Raw genomic sequence first — 22,414 nt, forward strand, 5'->3', positions numbered from 1 at the left:
TCTTCTGAAGTACACTTCAAGATATTAAAAGCTGAGGATTTGTTCCCTTCTTCAGATTGATTATAAATTGGGCATTAAAACTTCTTATTACAAAAAATTGTTCAAATGGCTCTGAGCACTATGCGACTTAACTTCTGAGGTCATCAGTCGCCTAGAACTTAGAACTAATTAAACCTAACTAACCTAAGGACATTACACACATCCATGCCCGAGGCAGGATTCGAACCTGCGACCGTAGCGGTCGCTCGGCTCCAGACTGTAGCGCCTAGAACCGCACGGCCACACCGGCCGGCTCTTAATACATCGTCAGGAATAGTTATACACATTTTCACAAAACATTCATAATACAACATACACTGATAAGCCAAAACATTGTGACCAACTGCCTACCGTGACGTTGGATACCACCTTGTAGCGTTGCGGGCACGTGACGCGGTAACAAAAGCATGTAACCGGAGCAGGCAGGGACGGGTTCTCACCCTAGCGAAGATAGGGGCTGCAAATGGAGAACTCCACTGGGGTAAGCCTTTGAACGAGTATTTCGAAAACGGTGAAGCCGGTCGAATGTTCACGTGCTACACTCGTGAGCATCTACGGAAAGAGGTAGGAGGACAATGAAACTACCACTAGGTACTAAATGGTTGGACGTCCACGGCTGTTCACAGAGCGAGGCGTCTGCTCTGTAAAGTAGGATAGATGGTGATTTGTGGCATATTTGCCAAAAGAGCATAATGCTGGTGCACGAGCAAAAGTTTTGGAGCATATCGTTCAGCGTACATTGTTGAACGTCGAGCTTTGCAGCAGACCACCCCTACGTGTTCACATGTTCACCCAATGACATCGTCAATTACGATTGCAGTGGGCACGGGAACATCGGGATTCGACCGTCGATCAATGGAAACGTGTCGACTTTTAGGATGAATCACAATTTTGCTACACTAGGTTGGTGGTCGTCTACACAAACGCCGTCATCGATGTGAGTGGCGGCTCGAAACGTGTAGCGCGCCACGGACGCAGGCTGGTAGAAGCAGAATTACTCTATGGGAGACAGTCTACAGCGCTTGCATGTGGTCTGTGTAGTAATCAAAGACACGCTGACAGCTACGAACCACCTACATTCTTTCATGTTTGATGTCTTCCCCGACGGTGGTATCATACGTCAGCAGCATAATTGTCCGTGTCCCTAAGTCAGAGCCGTGCTGCAGTGGCTTTACGAACAATATGGTGAACTCACGTTGATGTCTCGGCGACCAAATTTGCCTGATGTAAATCTTATGGAATAAATCTGGGTCGATATCGGGCGCCATCACCGAGTATGCACATCTGCGGCCCGTTACTTACGAGAATTACATGACTTGTGCATAGACAACTAATTCCACATACCTCCAGCAACACACCAACAAACTTTCGGATCTCTGATTCGCAGAATCGGTGATGTATTTCGTTCTAAAGACGGGAAAACAAACTATTAAGGAGGTGATCACAATGTTTTGGCTCAGCAGTGTACACGAAAAATGTTGGTACTGCTCACGGATGATGAAAGCATTATCTGTGAAATTTACTCTCAAAATCATTACTGTTCTCCACTTTCACAGTCCTCTGCAGCACCAATAGCTGTTGTGGATCTCATCAACACCTGCTCACAAAATGGTCTCTGCTCATATGGAATCTTCTTGTATTGTATTGGAATTTATCCATTGTATGACATTTCTGTTGGAATGTGAGGCACTCCTGCGTTGTTTTCTTGCAACAAGAAAGTGTTTTTCACCACACCATCAATGAACTCAGACGTTGTTAAATAACTTTTAGGTAAGAAATATTCTAACTGTAATTGGATAACGAAAATGAGGACTTTTCCGTGGTCTAAGTTCCTTTTGTTTTTGTAGAACTTAGGTCACGAGTTCTTAAAATCCAGGATACTTTCAACAGGGGTTTGAATGACATTGAATCCTATTTTTCTTGAGAACTGAATCAAATCATTGCATTGTTGTGGTGTGTAGATTCTGACTAGTCGTCTGATTTTCCTTTCACTGTCAAAAAATTGCGCTCACATTAAGGAAAGGAGTGCCTCACAATGGGAACTACTATAAACCTTTGTTAAGTCGACCATTGCCAACCAATGCAAGGAGAAAGCGGACTAAAGTGTTAGTGCGGTTTTGATCCCCGCAGGCGTCACTGAAAAATTAAGTTCTTTAATTTGAGGGCCCATGTTGTTTGTGCATGCTTCATGCTTCGTCAGGTCTCCTTTGAGCTTCGCCTTCCGGATAAACACGGAAATGGGCAGATATTGTCTCACGTCGGTATGCGGAATATGAATAACCAGAGTTTCCTGAGAAGTTTTTTTTTTTTTTTTTTTTTTTTTTTTTTTTTTTTTTTTGCCGCTCCGCCCCCGTACGCATTTTTTCGGCACGGCTGGCACAAAAACATTTCCTGAACAGGCAATTTTGGCAAATGGAGGTTTAGCATATAGTCAAATACAATTGCTCCAACCTTCGGGTCATTAGAAGAAAAAGTTTTTATTTTTTGTCGGTTGGATATAAAACCTCCAACATGAATGATCTCTTCGAGTGTGACAGCAACTCGCTGTCGTTCAGATGCGGACTTTTTATCTCTGCAGTTAGTTCTTCACAAGTACTGCAGACACCGATCTGAGACGTTCAAATGGCTCTGAGCACTATGGGACTTAACATCTATGGTCATCAGTCGACGTTCAAATTTCTAATCGTAATTTTAGTGGAACTACTTTCTATATAAGTCTTGTTTTACTTCCTTGGAAAGATCTGGTTGTTTCTTACAAAAGAGGTCGTACATGGTTGACCTCAAGTTCGGCACTCAAATATTTCATATTCTAATTACTATAATGTGTTTCTTTAGCAGGAAATTCGTTAACGTGTTCATCGTTAAAAGAACGAATGTTCTCCAGTATTACGTTACCTCGATGTCAAATCTGGCCCCTCTTATCCACGGGAGTCAGGTTTGCAGTTATTAATGACGTTAATCGAAAGATCGCTTTATAATGCACACAGTACACAATACTAAATTCATTTTTACACACAGTCATATGTTCATTACCTGCCATTCATTACTTCCATTGTACGATAGGCCTAAACAAAATTGCTGTACCGTTTGAATGGTGCTTCTCTTTGAGATCGCCTCGCTAATGGTAATTTCAGTTCAATCAGCCCCACTAATCTGTTCATTATGAGAACACACACCACGCAAAGTTGTCAAGCAAAGTTCCTTCTCACCTGCACTTACCTTGCGGTACATTTACGTTTACAAGTGCAAACAATACTATCAATAGTCTGTTACACCTGTCCTAATGCTCGTTTTCTCGTCACCACGATGTCGTTTGTTTTTCTGCACTTCATGACTACCAGTGTACGTTTCTGGATGACGAGTACCTTACTTCTGTTTTACTGTAGTAGAGTCATTACTTTCGAAGATGGATGAACACACTGTAGCAATAACCTCCACACCAAACAATTGAGAAGTAGGCCTACAACAACAAATATGACATTACGTTAGAATCGTCAAACTAACAAGCCTTTAAAACATCTACTTACTATATTAATAACTATCGTGCATTTACCTTTAATACAGAATATTTAAACTCAGACGGCAGACATTAAACACAAAACAATACTCTGATGCACAGCAAACACGAGGTTTTAAGCCAATGAACAGCATGTACGAACACTGGCTGTAAGCGCGACCATGCAGAGGGTGGACGTAAGCGAAACTGTCTTTTGTTCCCTTCTTCAAATTAACGAACATTTCAAAACTCAGTTAAGCCGGCACATAAGTGGTTTATGTTTGCTTTTTATAGCTCAATGTGTGCATCTATATGTTAACACACATTTGTCGAAAAAAATCGATTTTTTGGCGCTTGTTCTCTTCTTCAAACTACCGATTCATTTATGTCACATAAAATAAGTCTTTTGCTATTTGTTGTCCGTCTGCCTGTCTCTCCATCCTTAAAGAGCCCTTTTTCTCAGGAGTTGAAATTTATGTCAAATAACAAGGACCGTGTCCCTTGGTGGTGTAAGTAATTTAGCTTCAAAGCCATTGCAATCAAGAGATAGGGCCATGCAAGTCACGTATTTGGATACTCGCAAACTCACCCTCAAAACCTATTGAAGTACTACAGACATAATTGTCAGGCCTGGTAGCCTCGCAGTAAAGCTCATGTACACAAACCGAGAAGTCGTGGGCACGGATCTTGGTTGGACTACGAATTTTTCAGTCTTCTATTTAACCTAGCATTCACTTGTCAACGATGGGAGAATTTGCCAGAAACAATAGGTAGTACGCGTCTTCTTTTGTTTATTATTTTTTTAAAGCGTTAAGTCCCCTTCCCCAGTTGGATAACTGGGATAGTTAGGGACAAACAAGTCGCCAAAGCCGTGTCCAACAAAAAGAATTGCACAAGTCTTTCAGCCATATGCAATTATTATTATCTATATTCATAATTAAATTTGTATGGAAACCTCAGAACGCCAGTGCTGCTCGTACTTGTACTTTTTTATAATCCATGAAGTATTTTGTGGGTCTGTAACGATATTTTCAGATGGACACAGGTTTTCGTATGACTTGCTTCATGTACGTGTAGAGGTACAGTAGATATGACGGCTACATTATACTTCATTTCACGATAAATAATACTGAATTCGCGTGGAAACTACATATAGAGTGTGACTGCAATAATTGTTGTTGCATGCTGTAAAAGTTAACTCATGAGAAGCAAATTTTGACGAGTGTAATTAGGTTGTAATTCCAGCTAATACTATTTTCTTTTTCTTCTTCTTCTTATTATTATTATTACTATCATTCTATTATTTTACTACTATCATAAAGACAGGTTGTTGTTTACCATTGTTACTAAAATCATCCGAAAGTTCTTGCCATATTTACTTCAAATTTTTATACAACGTTTTAATTTCGGACGGACATAGACTACATGTACAGGGTCTTTATGTAAGGACTTTACAAAAGAAGACCATGTAGTGATAGTGGGAGGAGCGGGAAACAGTTTGGACAGGGATGGGGCATATGCCATAGGGGGTGACCTGGACAAGGTAGCTTCTCTGACTCGTGGCACCAACATACACTTTGTTGAGCTGTTCCGGCGTCATAATTGACCACACCTTGATGGAGCTGTGAGGTGAATCAATGTGGGGCTAGGGATGGATCTGAGGACAGCCAACTTCGCTCATCTTTCTCTGGTACCCTCGGGACTATCAACAGATGGGGTTTCACTAAGCATGGAATACACCTAAGCAGGACTGGGAAGGGAAGATTGGTACAGCTGATTCATGAAAGTATAGGGGGTGGATCTCGAGCCACTTATGGTCAAATACCTGTTGTCATAGGTAGGAAAAGTAAGTATTTTTAGGATAAATCCAGACAACAGGTTCCTCTGCCTAAAGAATATCTCCAGAAGTTTAAAAATACTGAAAAATCACTCACCAGACAGATTTTAACACATACCAGATGTCACAAAGAAAAACAAACCATTGGGAAGAGTAACCTGGGGCATTTCACAGACTTAACAATCCTCCATCGAAACATGCAATCAATAAAAAATAAAATACAATTGTTAAAAGTTGAGCTCCAATCTTTGAATTGCACAGTAGTTTGTGTAACCGAGCACTGGTTTAGAGACACAGAAATTCAACATGTAGTATTATCACTCTATGAAAGGGCAAACTGTTGCTGCAGAACTGCTGCAAGGGGTGGAGGATCATACATTTATATCAGAAAAGGAACACAGCTCAAATCAAGACATGACCTCAGTACAGTAAGTGAAGACATACACTTTGAAATATCAGCTATTGTATTAACAAGGCTCGATATCACCAAGAAATTAATCATTTTGTGTGTGTATAGATCTCCCAGTGGTAATGTGTACACTTTTTTCAATAAATTAACAGAAGTTCTAGATAAAGTCTCAAGTACAAAAGTCAACATAACTCTGTGTGGGGGCACTAACATCAACACTAATATCATAAATGAATCAAGCAGCACTTTCATAAATATCCTTCAGAGTTTTCGCATATCCCTATTGGTCAAAAGTGCAACTAGGGGTTACTACAATGACTGCATCAGTAATTGACCATGTGCCACAAATATGGACAGGGAAAAATGTGATGTAGCTGTAAAAGATATCGGACTATCAGACCATCTCTCTCAAATAACAACTGTAAAATCAGGCATCGAATCATTCCCTAAACTACAAGCCTACAAACGACAACTATCAGAAATCAAAATAAAAGATTTTTCAAAAGTACTAGAAAAACAAAGCTGGGATGAAGTGTATAAGGAAACCAATGTGAATATGAAATTCTTTAAATTCTCCACATTGTTTAAATTGAACTTTGAAAAGGTATTTCCAAAAGTGTGCATGTCTGTATCAACATCTCACAAAAACAGATAGATAACAGCAAGTATTAAGAAGTCCTCCCAAACACTTAAACACCCATGAGGGGCAAACAAATGCAGAATAACATACTGCTAAGGGAGGAGGATAAGGTAATAAGTGATCCACAACAATTAGCAAACTATGTAAACGAGCATTTTTCAAGTGTTGCAGAGAAGTTGCAGCAAAAATTGCCCCAAAACAAATATAACACCTGTAAATAATGTTGCGCTATATAAAATGACGTTACTTCCAACCACAGAGAATGAAGTCAATAAAACTGTTCAAAAACTAAAAAATAAAAAGTCAGTAGGCTAAGATGAAGTACCATTGTGTGTACTGAAACAGTGCATAAGGACTATACAAGGCCCATTAACAAATATAATAAATGAATCCTTCACATCAGGGACATTTCCAGAGCAGCTAAAACAGGCAAGAGTTGTACGTTTACTTAAGAAAGGTAATGCAGAAGACATAGAAAATTACCAGCCCATTTTCCTGCTGTCACCATTCTCAAAAATAATTGAAGTAAATATGAAAGGCAGATTAATGAATTACCTGAATAAATACAATCTTTTAAGCGAATCGCAGTTTGGTTTCCAAAGCGACAAAAATACGAAGTCAGCCATAGCAGAATTCACTAAAGTTGTACTTGATGCTCTTGATAAAGATGAGTGTGTCACAGGCATATTTTTGTGTCTTTCTAAGGCTTTTGATACAGTCGACCTCAAGATTCTACTAAATAAGTTAGAAGCATTAGGAATAAAAGGGGTAGCTGATGACTGATTTCGATCATGCCTAGCAGATAGGGTACAAAGAGTAGAGATAACACATACTTCAGATAGATCTAAACATTTGGTAAAACACTTATCAGAATCAAAATACATTAATATAGAGGTTCCACATGGTAGTATATTAAGACCAATACTATTCCTGATATTCATCAATGACTTTCCCAGTAGTGTTACTCATGGTCAAAAAATTCTGTTTGCTGATGACAGCAATATTATAGTCAATGTGAAAACTAGAGAACTCCTTGCAGAGAAAGCAAATGAAACTCTCAAGGTCAATAAGCAATAAAGTGATATTGAACGTAAAGAAAACTAATGCCATGAATTTCAGTTTGAAGAGGAAAAATGACAATGTTAAATTATATGAAGATGGCGCCTCTATAGGCTGTGTAACAAATGCAAAATTTCTAGGAATGAATACTGATTCTCAGTTGAAGTGGCGTGAACACACAAAGACACTTGCAAACAGAATGTCATCAGCATGTTATGCCTTCAGAATCCTATAATCAGTGCGTAACATGAAGTGTCTTTTAGTTACATATTATTCATATATACACTCAGTTCCTAGCTACGGCATTCTTTTTTGTGGAACAAACGCACACGTCGACCGCTACGGTCGCAGGTTCGAATCCTGCCTCGGGCATGGATGTGTGTGATGTCCTTAGGTTAGTTAGGTTTAAGTAGTTCTAAGTTCTAGGGGACTGATGACCACAGCAGTTGAGCCCCATAGTGCTCAGAGCCATTTGAACCATTTGAACAAACGCACAAAATATGAACGCAATTTTCAAACTACAGAAAAGAGCCATAAGAATAATAACCAAAAATACTAGTCGAGCTCATTGTAAAGATCTGTTCAAAACATCGGGGATTTTAACCTCTCCATGTGAATACACTTACCAGTCAGTTGTACACTTCAAAAAAACATGGGTAAATACAGCTCTGTCCATGACCATACAACAAGAGCTAGACTCAACTTGCATTTACCAAGAAAAAATAAACATAAAACTCAAAACAGCATTTGATACCAAGGAATAAAACTGTACAATAAATTACCAAACGAGATTAAAAAAATTGCAAAAATACACTCATTTGAAAAGGCAGCTTAAAAGTACCTGTTATGCAAAACATTTATACACTGAAGGATTACTCAGATAAATGCCGGCCGGGGTGGCCGAGCGCTTCTAGACGCTACAGTCTGGAACCGCACGACTGCTACGGTCGCAGGTTCGAATCCTGCCTCGGGCATGGATGTGTGTGCTGTCCTTAGGTTAGTTAGGTTTAATTAGTTCTAAGTTCTAGGCGACTGATGACCTCAGAAGTTAAGTCGCATAGTGCTCAGAGCCATTTGAACCATTTACTAAGATAAAACAGAGTAGGGATTTGACTAAGAATGTTATAAAAATAAATAATAATAATAATAATGATTATAAAACATCCAAAATTCCACATAACACCTTCACTTTAGGTTTTTTCCCTTGTTTTTTCCTTTCTAGAAATACTTACTCCCAAGCTATGCATAGCACAATTATAGCACCTATTCCTCTTTCTGAGTTCAACATCTCACTCATTATGGAGGGATGCTGACTCAATTTTTCAGGATAGCAAATGGGAAGTTGCGATACAGAAAAAGGCCCAGAGATCACCAGTGTGTGTGTGTGTGTGTGTGTGTGTGTGTGTGTGTGTGTGTGTGTGTGTGTGTGTGTAGTGAGTGAAGTGTTATGAAACAATGTGTGTATATTTTGTGCAATGACTGATAGTGAGATACGAGTGCAGAGTCTGGCATTACATTATTTAATAAGTTATTTGAAAAAAGGTATTGTATACCACGAGTGAACCTAATGATTGTCTCTAACTAGAAGTCTGTAAATGTATGTGTATATGAATTAGCTTATTTTAAATTGGTCAAAACTTGTTAATATTTTGACATGTCCTATATCCTTGTAAAAAGAGATCTATGGGTGAATAAAGCTACTACTACTATTACTACTACTACATGCTTTTTAAATACAGATCGCAGATAAATGTATGCATACTGTCTAAACCATAAATGTGGTTAACAAAAACCTTGAAAAGTTTGAGGTTTGCCGACGACATTGTAATTCTGTCAGAGACTGACATGATAATGAAATGGGAGATATGATACTGCGTGAGAGTTTGACAGAGCACTGAAAAACCTAAGTCGAAACAAGGCTCCGGGAGTAGACAACAAATCATGAGAACTACTGATAGCCATGTGAGAGCCAGCCCTGACAAAAAACTCTACCATCTGGTGAGCAAGATGTATGAGACAGGCGAAATACCCTCAGACTTCAAGACGAATATAATAATTCCATTCACAAAGAAATCAAGTTTTGACAGATGTGAAAGTTACCGAACTATCATTTCAATAAGTCATGGCTGCAAAATACTAACACGAATTCTTTACAGACAAATGGAAAAACTGGTAGAAACCGACCTCGAGGAAGATCTGTTTGGATTCCATCGATATGTTGGAACACGCGAGGCAATACTGAACCTACCTTAGAAAATAGATTAAGGAAAGTCAAACCTACGTCTCCAGAATTTGTAGACTGAGAGAAACCTTTTGACTATGTTGACTGGAATACTCTCTTTCAAATTCTGAAGGTGGCAGGTGTCAAAAGCAGGGAGCGAAAGGCTATTTACAATTTGTTCAGAAACCAGACGGCAGTTGAAAGAGTCGAGGGGCACGAAAGGGAAGCAGTGGTTGAGAAGGGAATGAGACAGGGTTATAGCCCATCTCCAAGGAAACAAAACAAAAATTTGGAGGAGGGATTAAAATCCATGGTGAAGAAAAAAAAGTGTTTAGGTTTGCCGACGACATTGTATTTCTGTCACAGACAGCAAAGGACCTGGAAGAGCAGTTGAACGGAATTGACAGTGTCTTGAAAGGAAGATATAAGATGAACATCAACAAAAGCAAAATGAGGATAAAGAAATGTAGTGGATATAAATCAGGTGATGCTGAGGGAATTAGATTAGGAAATGAGACACTTAGAGTAGTAGATGAGTTTTGTTATTTGGGGAGCAAAATAAATGATGATGGTCGAAGTAGAGAGGATATAAAATGTAGACTGTCAATGGCAAGAAAAGCGCTTCTGAAGAAGGGAAATTTGTTAACATCGAGCATAGATTTAAGTGTCAGGAAGTCTTGTCTGAAAGTATTTATATGGAGTGTAGCCGTGTACGGAAGTGACACATGGGTGATAAATACACTACTGGCTGTTAAAACTGCTACACCAAGAAGAAATGCAGATGATAAACGGGTATTCATTGGAAATATATATTATACTAGAGCTGACGTGTGATTACATTTTCACGCAATTTGGATGCATAGATCCTGAGAAATCAGTACCCAGAACAACCACCTCTGGTCGTAATAACGGCCTTGATACGCCTGGGCATTGAGTCATACAGAGCTTGGATGGCGTGTACAGGTACAGCTGCCCATGCAGCTTCAACACGATACCACAGTTCATCAAGAGTAGTGACTGGCGTATTGTGACAAGCCAGTTGCTCGGCCACCATTGACCAGACGTTTTCAATTGGTGAGAGATCTGGAGAATGTGCTGGCCAGGGCAGCAGTCGAACATTTCCTGTATCCAGAAAGGCTGCAACATGCGGTCCTGCATTATCCTGCTGAAATGTAGGGTTTCGCAGGGATCGAATGAAGGGTAGTGCCACGGGTCGTAACACACTGAAATGTAACGTCCACTGTTCAAAGTGCCGTCAATGCGAACAAGAGGTGACCGAGACGTGTAACCAATGGCGCCCCATACCATCACGCCGGGTGATACGCCAGTATGGCGATGACGAATACACGCTTCCAATGTGCGTTCACCGCGATGTCGCCAAACACGGATGCGACCATCATGATGCTGTAAACAGAACCTGGATTCATCCGAAAAACAGACGTTTTGCCATTCGTGCACCCAGGTTCGTCGTTGAGTACACCATCGCAGGCGCTCCTGTCTGTGGTGCAGCTTCAACGGTAGACGCAGCCATGGTCTCCGAGCGTCCATGCTGCTGCAAACGTCGTCGAACTGTTCGTGCAGTTGGTGTTGTCTTGCAAACGTCCCCATCTGTTGACTCAGGGATCGAGACGTGGCTGCACGATCCGTTACAGCCATGCGGGTAAGATGCCTGTCATCTCGACTGCTAGTGATACGAGGCCGTTGGGATCCAGCTCGGCGTTCCGTATTACCCTCCTGAACCCACCGATTCCATATTCTGCTAACAGGCATTGGATCTCGACCAACGAGAGCAGCAATGTCGCGATACGATAAACCGCAATCGCTATAGGCTACAATCCGACCTTTATCAAAGTCGGAAACGTGATGGTACGCATTTTTCCTCCTTACACGAGGAATCACAACAACGTTTCACCAGGCAACGCCGGTCAACAACTGTTTGTGTATGAGAAATCGGTTGGAAACTTTCCTCGTGTCAGCATGTTGTAGGTGTAGCCACTAGCGCCAACCTTGTGTGAATGCTCTGAAAAGCTAATCATTTGCATATCACAGCATCTTCTTCCTGTCGGTTAAATTTCGCGTCTGTAGCACGTCATCTTCGTGGTATAGCAATTTTAATGTCCAGTAGTGTAGTTTAGACAAGAAGAGAATAGAACCTTTCGAAATGTGGTGCTACAGAAGAATGCTGAAGATTGGATGGGTAGATCACGCAACTAATGAGGAGGTACTGAATAGAATTGGAGAGAATAGGAATTTGTGGCACATTTTGACTAGAAGAAGGTATCGGTTGGTAGGACATGTTCTGAGACATTAGTATTGGAGGGAAGCGCAGAGGGTAAAAATCGTAGTGGGAGACCAAGACATGAATGCATTAAACAGATTCAGAAGGGTGTCGGAGTAGTTACTCCGAGATGAAGCTTGCACAGGATAGAGTAGCATGGAGAGCTGCATCAAACCAGTCTCTGGACTGAAGACCACAACAACAATAACGTATTAACTGACACGCATGTCACTGTTATAGAGGTACATAATATGCCGCTGATGATGGGTATAGGAGATGTCATTTAATAAATATCTGGAAGTTGTGGAGCACTAAGCAGTCAAGTTGTTTACTGTAATAAACATTTGGACGAACATAGGCTACGTATTTTATTAAATACACAGAAATAGGAAAATACTCGAAATTTCTTGACCAATTTATTTCATATTTTTACATGATAGGCTTGTAAAGATTCAGACCTCCGCACATTTTTTTTTAACAACAACCTACAGGTTTTCGCTTAACACCGCCTATAAGAAAGAAAATACTGTGGTATTCTGTTCAGAAAACAGGTGCGGTTTCGTTTTCTTTCTTGCAGTCAGTTTTAACTACAGTAGCAGAGCATTTAAACATTAGACAAATTGTTTCTCCATACACAGGGTGTCCATAAAGACCATTTACAACTTCAGAGTTTTATTACAACGGCAGTTGTTCAAATATTTTAACAAAATTTCTTTTATTGTAATCATCGTTTACTACAGTTTTTATATATACTATAATTTTCTGTTTCAGATACTCTGTTGATGGAAGGAACTGAACTTCTATAAAATGACAACTCCTCAAGAGTTGCACAATGTGCGTCATCGTTTATTGAGACAAAATCGGATGTTCAGACTCAACGAAACTTCAGAACGAAGTATGGAACAGATCCACCACCGCGCCCTTCAATCCGTGCATGGCACAAAAAAATTATGGAGACAGTGTTGGATAAAGGGAGGAGCAGGCGACCATAAACATCCGAGGAAAACATTGATCGCGTTTTAAACGTCATTACTTGTTCACCTACGAAGTCCATCCGCACTGCTACCAGACAGTTGCAACTACCACATTCAAATGTGCATAAGGTCCTCCACAAGAACATATGGCTGTACCCTTACAAAGTGAAACTGTTACAGAAACTTGAGCCAAATGACAAGCCAAAACTGACAGAGTTTGCACTCAACATGCTAAAACGCCTTTCGGAGGCTTAAGCATTCTTCAAGAGGGTTTGTTTCAGTGACGAGGCAACTTTCATGTTTCTAGGACATTAAACACACACAATGTGAGAATCTGGGGATCTGAACACCCCCATGTGACTAGGGAGCTTCACCGGGATAGTCCAAAAGTGAATGTGTGGTATGGATTCATGTAAAAACCGAATAATTGGTCCATTTTTCTTGAACGACTCAACAATTACTGCAGATGTTTACCTCGACGTTCTGGCCGAATATGTAGCACCACAACTGGCTGACTTACAACCAACTATCATTTTCCAGCAAGATGGTGCACCATCACATTGAGGACTGCATGTTCGTCAGTTTCTCAATGAAACATTTCCAGGATGATGGATTGGGAGGGATGGGCCAATTCCTTGGCCACGGCGTTCGCCAGATATCACTCCCTTGGGGGTATGTAAAAGATATAGTGTATCAAACACAGATACGGGACATTGCTAACTTGAAGCAAAGGATTCGTAATGCCATTGCCACCATTGATGACGCCATCCTACAGCGAACATGGCAAGAAATCGATCACCGTCTTGATGTGCTTCATGTAACTAAACGCGCCCATATAGAGGTCTATTAAACACTGTAAAAAAACGTTTATAAACACTAATTACAATAACAGAAATTTTGTTAAAATATTTCATCAACTGCCGTTGTAATAAAATTTTGAGGTTGTAAAGGGACTTTATGGACACCCCGTATATTTTTTCTCCTTCTGTCTAATTTTAAACAAAAATTGTATACACAATTACGTACTATTCTGTTTTGTTCCTTGCCACCTTTGTTAGCAGAAAACAGGGAAATTGTATTCATACCTTATCGGATTATGACTACAACACTGCTATGGAGTCTGAACCGTCCGAAACTTTGCAGATTAAAACTTTGCGAAATACTGTCATTGAAGCTACTATCCTAACAGCTCCAGCAGTAAGAGAGGTCTTTAAAACCCCCGTAGCGTATACCAGTCATCACAACCAATTTACCCATTCACTTTTATTTACATTTACATTTATGCTCCGCAAGCCACCCAACGGTGTGTGGCGGAGGGCAGTTTACGTGCCACTCTCATTACCTCCCTTTCCTGTTCCAGTCGTGTGTGGTTCGCGGGAAGAACGACTGCCGGAAAGCCTCCGTGCGCGCTCGAATCTCTCTAATTTTACATTCGTGATCTCCTCGGGAGGTATAAGTAGGGGGAAGCAATATATTCGATACCTCATCCAGAAATGCACCCTCTCGAAACCTGGACAGCAAGCTACACCGCGATGCAGAGCGCCTGTCTTGCAGAGTCTGCCACTTGAGTTTGCTAAACATCTCTGTAACGCTATCACGGTTACCAAGTAACCCTGTGACGAAACGCGCCGCTCTTCTTTGGATCTTCTCTATCTCCTCCGCCAACCCGACCTGGTACGGATCCCACACTGATGAGCGATACTCAAGTATAGGCAGAACGAGTGTTTTGTAAGCCACCTCCTTTGTTGATGGACTACATTTTCTAAGAACTCTTCCGATGAATCTCAACCTGGTACCCGCCTTACCAACAATTAATTTTATATGATCATTCCGCTTCAAATCGCTCCGCACGCATACTCCCAGATATTTTACAGAAGTAACTGCTACCAGTGTTTGTTCCGCTATCATATAATCATACAATAAAGGATCCTTCTTTCTATGTATTCGCAATACATTACATTTGTCTATGTTAAGGGTCTGTTGCCACTCCCTGCACCAAGTGCCTATCCGCTGCAGATCTTCCTGCATTTCGCTGCAATTTTCTAATGCTGCAACTTCTCTGTATACTACAGCATCATCCGCGAAAAACCGCATGGAACTTCCGACACTATCTACTAGGTCATATATATATATATATATATATATATATATATATATATATATATATATTGTGAAAAGCAATGGTCCCATAACACTCCCCTGTGGCACGCCAGAGGTTACTTTAACTTCTGTAGACGTCTCTCCATTAAGAACAACATGCTGTGTTCTGCTTGCTAAAAACTCTTCAATCCAGCCACACAGATGGTCTGATATTCCGTAGGCTCTTACTTTGTTTATCAGGCGACAGTGCGGAACTGTATCGAACGCCTTCCGGAAGTCAAGGAAAATGGCATCTACCTGGGAGCCTGTATCTAATATTTTCTGCATCTCATGAACAAATAAAGCGAGTTGGGCCTCACACGATCGCTGTTTCCAGAATCCGTGTTGATTCCTACAGAGTAGATTCTGGGTTTCCAGAAATGACATGATACGTGATCGAAAAACATGTTCTAAAATTCTACAACAGATCGACGTCAGAGATATAGGTCTACAGTTTTGCGCAGTTCTGCTCGACGACCAAGACTGGGACTACCTGTGCTCTTTTCCAATCATTTGGAACCTTCCGTTCCTCTAGAGACTTGAGGTGCATGGCTGTTAGAAGGGGGGCAAGTTCCTTCGCGTACTCTGTGTAGAATCGAATTGGTATCCCGTCAGGTCCAGTGGACTTTCCTCTGTTGAGTGATTTCAGTTGCTTTTCTATTCCTTGGTCACTTATTTCGATGTCAGCCATTTTTTCGGTTGTGCGAGGATTTAGAGAAGGAACTGCAGTGCGGTCTTCCTCTGTGAAACAGTTTTGGAAAAAGGTGTTTAGTATTTCAGCTTTACGCGTGTCATCCTCTGTTTCAATGCCGTCATCATCCTGGAGTGTCGGGATATGCTGTTTCGAGCCACCTACTGATTTAACGTAAGACCAGAACTTCCTAGGATTTTCTGTCAAGTCGGTACATAGAATTTTACTTTCGAATTCACTGAACGCTTCATGCATAGCCCTCCTTACGCTAACTTTGACATCGTTTAGCTTCTGTTTGTCTGAGAGGTTTTGGCTGCGTTTAAACTTGCAGTGAAGCTCTCTTTGCTTTCGCAGTAGTTTCCTAACTTTGTTGTTGAACCACGGTGGGTTTTTCCCGTCCCTCACAGTTTTACTCGGCACGTACCTGTCTAAAACGCATTTTACGATTGCCTTGAACTTTTTCCATAAACACTCAACATTGTCAGTGTCTGAACAGAAATTTTCGTTTTGATCTGTTAGGTAGTCTGAAATCTGCCTCCTATTACTCTTGCTAAACAGATGAAACTTCCTCCCTTTTTTTTATATTCCTATTTACTTCCATATTCAGGGATGCTGCAACGGCCTTATGATCACTGATTCCCTGTTCTGCGCTTACAGAGTCGAAATGTTCGGGACTGTTTGTTATCAGTAGGTCCAAGATGTTATCTCCACGAGTCGATCTCTGTTTCATTGCTCGAGGTAATTTTCGGATAGTGCACTCAGTATAATGTCACTCGATGCTCTGTCCCTACCACCCGTCCTAAACATCTGAGTGTCCCAGTCGATATCTGGTAAATTGAAATCTCCACCTAAGACTATAACATGCTGAGGAAATTTATGTGAAATGTATTCCAGATTTTTTTCTCAGTTGTTCTACCACCAATGCTGCTGAGTCGGGAGGTCGGTAAAAGGAGCCAATTATTAACCTAGCTCGGTTGTTGAGTGTAACCTCCACCCATAATAATTCACAGGAACTATCCACTTCTACTTCATTACAGGATAAACTACTACTAACAACGACAAACACGCCACCACCGGTTGCATGCAATCTATCCTTTCTAAACACCGTCTGTGCCTTTGTAAAAATTTCGGCAGAATTTATCTCTGGCTTCAGCTAGCTTTCCGTACCTATAACGATTTCAGCTTCGGTGCTTTCTATCAGCGCTTGAAGTTCCGGTACTTTACCAATGCAGCTTCGACAGTTAACAATTACAATACCGATTGCTGCTTGGTCTCCGGATGTCCTGACTTTGCCCCGCACCCTTTGAGGCTGCTGTCCTTTCTGTACTTGCCCGAGGCCATCTAACCTAAAAAATCGCCCAGTCCACGCCACACAACCCCTGCTACCCGTGTAGTCGCTTGCTGTGTGTAGTGGACTCCTGACCTATCCAGCGGAACCCGAAACCCCACCACCCTATGGCGCAAGTCGAGGAAACACTTCAGTTCCCAATTAGAGTTTCATTGGCAATACAATAAACAAGGCTCAGGATCAGAGAGAGGGGGGGAAGAGAAAAAGGACAGAGAGAGGGGGAGGGGGCAAATGGACGTAGAGATGGACAGAAAGAGGGGGCAGGAGTAGGATTAGATTAGATTAGATTAGATTAATACTTGTTCCATAGATCATGAATACGACACTTCGTAATAATGTGGAACGTGTCAGGTTAATAAAAGATGTCTGTACAAGATATTACATTACACAAAATATTGCACGACACTAATGTTTAAATTGGTTTTTTTCTTTTTTTCCCCCTCCCTTAATTTATATCTAAAAATTCAGCCAATGAGTAGAAGAAGTTGTCATCTAGGAATTCTTTTAATTTATTTTTAAATGTTGGTTGGCTATCTGTCAGGCTTTTGATGCTGTTTGGTAGGTGACCAAAGACTTTTGTGGCAGCATAATTTACCCCTTTCTGTGCAAAAGTCAGATTTAACCCTGCATAGTGAAGATAATCCTTTCTCTTGGTGGTATAGCTATGCACACTGCTATTACTTTCGAACTGGATTGGATTATTAACAACAAATTTCATAAGTGAATACATATATACTGTGAGGTTACTGTGAGGATCCCTAGATCCTTAAATAGATGTCTGCAGGATGACCGTGGGTGGGCTCCATAAATTATTCTGATCACACGTTTTTGAGCAATGAATACTTTTCTACTCAACGATGAATTACCCCAGAATATGATGCCATACGAAAGCAGTGAATGAAAGTAGGCATAGTAAGCTAATTTACTGAGATTCTTATCACCAAAGAGAGGGAGTGGAGGAGATGGACAGAGAGAAAGGGGGAAGAAGGACATTAGGTCGCATGTCTATACATATTTAGCAATTGTGAAGCATTACCGGATTCGCTAGTTATTGTGCAACTTCAGTTTTGTTGTTGTAACAATATTTGTGAAGAGAACGCCATAAGGATACTAGGTCAGATCTTGACTGGAGAAATATGTGCACACTAATAAGCGGAAAAGGTATATACTATGGCAAAACTGACAAGATATATAGGCGGCTTTCAATATTGAGCCGATGGTTCTATGGCAAGCACCATACAAACATAAATTTAACAAAAGGGGCCGGTTTTCAACCCTGAATATCAATCTGCGATGAGTCTTTGTCAATGGTTTGCTCATGTCTCTTAGCTTTATGTCTCCTTGCCTTTGCTTGGTAGTGTCACATCTGCAAGGTTTCCGAAGAAGAAACGACAGTACTGGCAAGCTGGCTCGAGAAACAGTGTGCCCGCTTTCTGATATATCCCTTATTTCATTATCTCTTTCGTACCGAGTGGATCCGTTTTGGCCACATTGCAAGTAAAGTTGACTAATCATCATGGAAGAAAACAGAAGGTCGCTCCATGAGTCGCAAGTATCGAATTATCATTACGTAACAAAATACTTAAGCTCTTATTTGTCATAACAAGGTCTACTGTTATCCAGCGGTGGTGTGAAGGTCTCGGCCTACGTCACACGTAGTGATAATGTACTGTGCCACCCATGGCATAAAGCGAGAACTAATCGTGACTCTAGAATATATCTCCATGTCTGTTCTAGGAGATGAACATTACAGAGAGATAATGGTTCGATCCTCTTAACTGGTGCTATTTAAATTGAAGACATCTCATGTAAGCATCATTAGTCAAACAGCGTGTTGCCACCGACCATTTTCCTGTGGCACGTGTGAGACTCAGGTGGATGAAGAAAACAGTAACAGAAGAAAATAGGTAACTTCGTGAATTTTCACATCATTACAGTAGTGTCTACTAGGCGGCTGAGAGTCTGTGGCAGTATCTATCTCTCTTGTGAGTCTGAATTTTTATGTATGTGCCGAATATCGTGCAGTTTTTCCCAAGAATACTCACGTTCAACAACTCCGACTTAGCCAATTTTCCTACTAAGACAGGTGGCGCTGGGATATGGGAAACTTTCATCCCGTAAGTTGACGAATAAGACAGAAGAATACGTTCAATGAGTGAATTTCATGCAGCCAGAATGACTATTTTATTTTGCAGCAGTGTGCACACTAATGTAAAACAGAGAGAGCATTGTACACGAAAGCCATACACAAGGTATGCCATTAACTAGCCATTTTCTTAAATGTCGTAGCCCAATCTTCGTTATTAAAGGAAGATCGCCAGTGGCAAAGCCATATATGGAAGAGCAGTGTTGAGAAACACTTAGGACATTAGGCAGTCGACTGCTACAGTGACTTAAAATTTTTGGATTTAGTTGTTCATTTGTGTAGCACAGATTCCAAACACATCTCTAAGACTAGTTCTTCACGCTGCAAACCTGTATAATATATTATAGTACATTTGTCTTTATAAGAAGAACTTAATTAATTGTAAAACATGCATATCGGGCTAGGTAAGGACTGACGCTTGGGCTATCCATGAGTGATCAGGACGCAACCTGTTGCAAAAATTGTGGTGGATAGAACTGTTAACTGTTCGCGAAACATTTCACCATGCCGACAGTGGGCTTCTTCGTAAACGTTCAAGTAGGAAAGACTAAAATTTGAAAACAAACAAATCGATGTTATAGATGAGGTATGAGTCAGTCATCAGAAATAGGGTGCTTCATATTCGTTTAGAAAAATGAATGCGAGTATCATTCAACAGTATCCATTTCACACATAGCACAGCTGGTTCACACTGATTATCTTCCACATTTTTCGTTTTCTCTCTGTGACATGTTATCCTCAATTCGTAGTTTTACAAGCCATTTTTCCATTTATTACAGGAACGTTGAGTGATGTAGAGTGCAAAACTCTCTTTTTATCCTAGTAACAAATATAGTATTAGTGACATCCGTCGATTTTCTTCCTTACAGCATCTTATTCCTTTTACAATTTCTACAAAGTAGCACACTTTCTTCGAGTAACGGCTGTCATCCTTGAGTTTGTAACGCGTCAAAGTAAAGCGTTCACAGAAAGAAATGTAGGAACAGATTCCTTCTGTTTTGGCAAGAATGAGAAGAATTTGATTGCCGCAGAAACACCTGGAACACTTTCTCTTCAATAACAGCTGTTATTTGGACACACAAAAGCAAAATATTCGTAAACTTGAAGACATATTTGAACAGTAGTGGTCTTGCTAGGCCCCACCACTTCGAAAATAAGTTCGCGCAGGTGTTATTGCTGTATCTCTGTCATCCGACAGAGAGATCGATATCCTGAGATGAGCGCGATCAAACGGTTCGTCCGGTGGTCAGTAAGAGGCGCCAGCAGTTCATCAGATCGCCTGGCCACTGACGTCAAAACGCAGACAATACTCAGCTGCCGGGCGGCTGCTACACGCTTTTAATCATGATATGCTGAAGTCGCTACCTTACTTAACCATATTTTCGTAACGTGGTTGTTTATTGGATTTCGACTGGACTACATTTTGGATTGTTGTTCTATTGGTTATTGATGGATTTGCCGGAGCCTGGACTATCTGGATTATCCTCTTTGTGTGTTCCACAATTTTGAAGACCTGGCGGCTACTGGAATTTCTAGTATGATAAAAGAAAAAAAAATATAAGTTAAATATATTTCAATTTTTTTTCCAATTTTAATCTAATAATTATATATGTTTCATACTAGAATGTCGTGTTCCCAGTTTGGCGCAGCTTTGCCACTGGAAACACGAAAGCGGTCGAAGGCGTCCGTCTTCTGGTCGGCTCCTGATCGTTGTTAAGAGGAGGATAGTTTTTGATTACACAAAGGCTTCTATTTTTGGAAAAGAACAACCCGGATTTCTTTACGTAATCAGTATGAATTTTATAATTACCTAAGGGACCTTTAACAATGAACAATAAAAAATTGTATTTGCAAATGAAATCATTAATAAATGGGGCAGCTATGAGTTGTATAGAAGACAAGGAGCGGCCTTCTGTCTACGACCAGGAGGCCGCAGTATTCTCTGCTGTAGTAAAGGCTGTTTGATATTTATAAAAAGTAATATGGCATGGAGGTAAAAACAAATAAAGGAAAAGAATAGAATAAGAAATCTGGTAAACACTAAATATATTCCAACAATTCTCACAAGCAATTAGGGCTTATTTAGAAACAGTATAACTTACATAAGTAATTTTATAACTGTATGGTGCGATCAGATTTCAGCCTGTCCTCTACTAGCTTCTTGATTCACATTTTTATCACAAATTACAGTCATTACTTTTCTCCTTCCTTCAACACAATTCTTGCACCGTTCAACACCTTCGTAACAATAACTTGCCGATTTACAGTTACGAACATAAATTACTTGAATGTTATTAATCAATAACTGTTGTCTGCACGCTGGCAAGACCGCTAACTTTTTTGGCTTAAAGGCGATCTTCTTTGCGCTCTCACATTACGAGCACAACTACGATAATATGTGAAGATCTACAAAAGTTTTTTACTGTCATCTTTTATTTAGAACGTTCAGTTCAGCTTCTGTTAAAATGTTTCTTTGACTGCGCAATAGATGTATTAGCGTCCGCGCTAGATGCACGTCTTTACAGTTACGTAAATTATGTAAAACAAATGTCTTTCAAAGAATAGGTCTCATCTCATAAGTTGATCATTTAATACACAGCTAGGCGAATGCATTTCCAAGGGTACTCACAGCTTTCATACGACGGAAGTCCCAATAATATTACAAATTGTGAACTATGAAGTGATTAAAGTATACCCATATTTCTGTCTAATAAAAACTGCGTCGCGGTGTATCAGGTGTAATATTGCCGAGGGGGCCTCGAGCTTAGTGTGCCTGTGTGGGGATAGCAGACCAAGTTCAGTGATCATGAAACTGTGGCAGCATAAGCTGTAATTTCAACAAGAGCAACAAAATCAACAGCTGCATCTTCAACCGCAGCAGGTGGCACAAGAAGAGGAAAAACAAAAGCAACAGCTGCAGCTATACGTGCAATATCAGGCCCCACAAGAGGACCTACAAAAGCAAACTCTGAAACAGCAACAGCCGTAATAGCTTACACTGCAGGAGCTAATAAAGCCAGAACAGCATCGTCACAATCACTCGTCGCCCTTTTATCCAGAAGACGAAGGAGTCATACCATAGACGTCTGTAACTCCACTTCCACGCGGGTAGCATAACCGACGTTGCTATCTACTAA

This window comes from Schistocerca nitens, chromosome 2 (assembly GCF_023898315.1).
Source record: "Schistocerca nitens isolate TAMUIC-IGC-003100 chromosome 2, iqSchNite1.1, whole genome shotgun sequence".
Taxonomy (NCBI): domain Eukaryota; kingdom Metazoa; phylum Arthropoda; class Insecta; order Orthoptera; family Acrididae; genus Schistocerca; species Schistocerca nitens.